The sequence below is a fragment of the Dendrobates tinctorius genome, unplaced genomic scaffold, assembly GCF_039654945.1.
Source record: "Dendrobates tinctorius isolate UK_male_01 unplaced genomic scaffold, ASM3965494v1 ptg000011l, whole genome shotgun sequence".
In the NCBI taxonomy this organism is placed as follows: domain Eukaryota; kingdom Metazoa; phylum Chordata; class Amphibia; order Anura; family Dendrobatidae; genus Dendrobates; species Dendrobates tinctorius.
This window is the reverse complement of record NW_027361679.1, coordinates 80,150,348-80,155,382: the sequence shown is the minus strand read 5'-3', so window position 1 is coordinate 80,155,382 and position 5,035 is coordinate 80,150,348.

The following is a 5,035-nucleotide window of genomic DNA, read 5'->3' as shown; positions in this document are numbered from 1 at the left end:
AATGAGAGAGAATATACGTCTATGATAAGGTGAATAGTCTTAGGATACTGCTATACATCCACCATCACGTGTTTTTTCATACACCAGCAAGTGAGTACTCAGTTATATATTTTTTATTTCCCAGCATAGCGCGGTGTATCTCTTTTCTTATCAGCTTTATTTTTTGAAAGTTGTCAATGATTTTGAATGGCAGCCTGGTTTTTCTCTTGTGTCCATTGATGTGGAAAGTCTTTATACTAAGATTCCCCAGGATTTAGGGGTAGATGTGATAAGGGAAATTTTAGCCACAATGGACAAAGACGCTGCATTCATTGACTTTGTATGTGAGGGGATCCGTTTTGTTTTGAGACATAATGCATTTAAATTTTAGAATACTTGGTACCTACGTCAGATCGAAACCGCGATGGGGACTCCGGTGGCGTGCACTTTTGCCAATCTCTTTTTGGCTGTTTTTGAAAACAGGCATATCTATTCACTTTCTAACGTCTTTTTGAAACACATCAAGATGTATTTTAGATATGTGGACGATGTATTCATTGTGTGGGACGGCCCCCCAGATGTATTTGACAATTTTGTGGAGTATCTTAACAATTTACTTCCAAATTTGGGGGCACCTCAATTGAATTTTTGGATGTGTTTTTAGAGGTTAGAGAGGGTTCTCACTTTACTTCAGTTTTTCATAAACCATCATCCACTAATGCCATGCTTCACTTTGACAGTTATCACCCTTTTTACAAGAAAAATTCTTTACCGTATTGTCAGTTTCTTAGACTAAAACGTATACATAATACCCAGAAAGGCTTTGTTGACCAATCGCGAGAATTATATAACAGATTTTTGAAGAGGGGTTACTCTGAAAACCTGCTAAAAAAACACAGACCAGATTTAATCAGAACTCAAGTGGTAAGGGGAATAAAAGGGTTAATTGCAAGAAGAATGAAAAGAGGTTTGTTTTCTCGTTTGATTTTGGTCCTATGGACGGGGCAGTGAGGTCTGCAATCCGTAAAAATTGGCACATTTTAAGTCACGATACTGATTTATCAGAAGTGGTGGAGAGAGGACCCCTTGTAGGAAAAGTGTCAGTTTAAAAGATATTCTTGTACATAATCGCATAGAAGACCCACATAGTAATTGGCTCAATTTGATGCCCCCGAAAGGTAATTATCGATGTGGGCAGTGTCCGTTTTGTTCTCATCATATTCTTGACCATTGTTTACGTATAAGTGTGGTAACTCATTATGTCACTGATTTTATTTCATGCAAAACCACTCATGTTGTTTGTTTTATTTTGTCCTTGCAAGTTTTTTTATATAGGGAAAACTATACGTCCGCTTTATGTTAGGTTTAGGGAGCACTTCAGTTCTATTTTGACAGGCAAAGGGGTCCCTAGACTTATTAACCATATGAGAGAAGCACACGGTGGCAATCCCGATGCATTATCATTTGCTGGCATAGAAAGGGTTACTCTACCCTCACAGGGAGGTGATCTGAATAGGAATTTATTGAAACGAGACGCCAGGTGGATTATGCAAACCCATGCTTTAGAGCGTACGGGACTCAATGAGAGGATTGATATGTGTGTTTTTTTGTGAAATGAAAAAAAATTTCTAGTAAAAAAAAAAATATATATATTTTGTAAAAAATTTTTTTGTGAAAAATCATTATTTTTTTGACTTTTTTTTGGCTTGTGGTTTCTTTTCTCCATTTCCTTTTGTATTTATGGTACTATTATATGTATTATATATTTTTGTTTTCACTTATGTGAACTATGTATATATAGTTTTTTGTTGTTTTGTTGATTGCTCAGCAGGTGAGCTGCACCAGTGGGAGGGGTCCTGACCTCTGGTTGTGGTTATTTCCTCCTTGGCTGGCTGCAGCTCACCATGTAACCTGTGGAAGCGCCTTTGCAGTGCAAAACGATCATTGCTATCTCCTTTTTGCACCCATTCTCCCGCTGATATACTTTTATAATAAAGCCTTGACTACACTACCCGGTGAGTGCCATTGTTTTCTACTATTTTTTGTTAATGAAGGTTAGATCATCAACATTTTGGGTAGACAGACGGGTCCTTTTTTCTGTCAGGATTAGTGTTGAGCGATACCTTCCGATATCGGGAAATATCAGATCGGACCGATACCCAAAAAGTATCGGATATCGCCGATTCCGTTACCGGAAACCAATGCAAGTCAATGGAACAGAAATATCGGAATTAAAATAAACCCTTTCTTTCCTTGTAGGATAATTCTACATGAAGGAAAACAACTAAGAATTATGTAGAATGTATTGGGGGAGGTGGAGGAGACATTAAAGGCAAAGAGGTTTAGCCCAATCAAATGTAATAGCAGGAATTAATTTTTTTTTAAGACGTTCGGAGTTACAAAGATATTGACTATGTTAACCTTTTTTATATTTTGTCAGATATGTATGTTTCACTGCTTCCATGCTCTTCACCTTCTTTTTTACTTCTCCCACACTTTCTCCTTCATGATCCTCAGCAGGAGCAGCATCTTTTTCATCAACTTCTTCTTCACCTTATTCATCTTCTTCTTCTTCACCTTCTTCCTATTATTCTTTTTTTTTACATTCTTCATATTCTTCTTATTCAACTATTATTCTTCTTCATATTCTACTTCTTCATCTTCCTCCTATTCTTCTTCATCATATTCTTATTTGTGACAGGCATTCCTGTAGTTGTTATCTATAAAAGTTTGACGATTACACCTTCCGTTCTGCCTGTCACAAAAGATTAACAGGATTTGTCCGCGTTCAGTTTGGCCTGCAGCAGCAGGCATTTTCCAGGGGCACCACGAGGAGGAACGGACTCACCCCCATACACTGCTTAGTCTTCTTCTGCTTATAATTTAGATAATATCTTTTGCTGTGATTTTTAGTCTTATGCTTAATGTTCTTCTGCTTTTTGTTCTTCTGCTTCTTGGTCTTCTGCTTCTTGGTCTTCTGTCTCTTGTTCTGTATCTTGGTGGTTGTCTTCATGTTCTTTGTCCTCTTGGTCATCTTCTTCAGGGTCATCTTTTTGGTCTTCTTTGGGGTGGTCTTCAGGGTCGTCGTCTTCAGGGTCGTCGTCTTCAGGGTCATCATCTTTGGGGTCGTCGTCTTCTTCGGGGTGGTCTTCAGGGTCATCGTCTTCGGGGTCGTCGTCTCCTTCGGGGTGGTCTTCAGGGTCATCGTCTTCAGGGTCGTCATCAGGGAGATCCAGAGTGATTACCAAAAACCATTTCAAAAAGCTTGAACTTAGAAATGTAGCAGAAGAAGGCTGAGGAACTGCCGAGAACCAGCTGACGGTACTGGAACCCGGATGGGTAGCAGAAGGAACAAGAGCCAATGGCACTACCGAGGACCAGCTGATGGTATTGGAACCCTGTTAGTAAGCCGGAGGTACCTGTGCTAGAAAGCACTACCAAGGACCAGCAGACGTTGCTGGAACTCGGATACCGAAAAGGAGGCACCTAAGCCAAAAGCACTGCCGAGAACCAGCTGATGGTACTGGAACCCGGTTGGGTAGCAAAAGGTACCCATGAAAAACAAAGTTGCAAGGCCGCGAGCTGGCCACAGTTACCAAAACCCTCAGTCCTACAGGGGGTGCTTGTCCTATTGGCACTATGGAACCAGCCTTTATTGCCAGATCCCGCAGCCCACATAGGAAGCACCTAAACTGCAGGCACCATAGAGTCGGATAACCCGACCGCAACACAACAGGACAACGTATTGGTGACAAAGTGCCGTTGACACTACCTGGAAACAGCTGGCGTGCTGGAACCAGGCTGGGCAGGAGGAAGTACCTGTGCCAAAGACACTGCTGAGAACCAGCTGACGGTGCTGGAACCCGGATGGGTAACAGAAGCTACAAGAGCCAATGGAACTACCGAGGACCAGCTGACGGTGCTGGAACCCGGAGGGGCAGCAGAAGGAACAAGAGCCAATGGCACTACCAAGGACCAGCTGATGGTACTGGGACCCGGTTACTAAGCAGGAGGTACCTGTGCCAGAAAGCACTACCAAGGACCAGCAGATGTTGCTGGAACTCGGATACCGAGAAGGAGGCACCTAAGCCAAAGGCACTGCCGAGAACCAGCTGACGGTACTGAAACCCGGATGGGTAGCAGAAGCTACAAGAGCCAATGGAACTACCGAGGACCAGCTGACGATGCTGGAACCCGGAGGGGCAGCAGAAGGAACAAGAGCCAATGGCACTACCGAGGACCAATTGATGATACTGGAACCCGGTTACTAAGCAGGAGGTACCTGTGCCAGAAAGCACTACCATGGACAAGCAGACGTTGCTTGAACTCAGATACCGAGAAGGAGGCACCTAAGCCAAAGGCACTGCCGAGAACCAGCTGACGGTACTGGAAACCAGTTGGGTACCCATGAAAAACAAAGTTGCAAGGCCGCGAGCCGGCCGCAGTTACCGAAACCCACAGTCCTACAGGGGGTGCTTGTCCTATTGGCACTACGGAACCAGCCTTTATTGCCAGATCCCGCAGCCCACATAGGAAGCACCTAAACTGCAGGCACCATAGAGTCGGCTAACCCGACCGCAACATGACAGGACAACGTATTGTTGGCAAAGTGCCGTTGACACTACCCGGAAACAGCTGGCGTGCTGGAACCAGGTGGGGCAGGAGGGAGTACCCATGCCAAAGACACTGCCGAGAACCAGCTGACGGTGCTGGAACCTGGATGGGTAGCAGAAGCTACAAGAGCCAATGGAACTACCGAGGACCAGCTGACGGTGCTGGAACCCGGAGGGGCAGCAGAAGGAACAAGAGCCAATGGCACTACCGAGGACCAGCTGATGGTACTGGAACCCGGTTACTAAGCAGGATGTACCTGTGCTAGAAAGCAATACAAAGGATCAGCAGACGTTGCTGGAACTCAGATACCGAGAAGGAGGCACCTAAGCCAAAGGCACTGCCGAGAACCAGCTGACGGTACTGGAACCTGGATGGGTTGCAGAAGCTAAAAGAGCCAATTTAACTACCGAGGACCAGCTGATGGTGCTGGAACCCGGAGGGG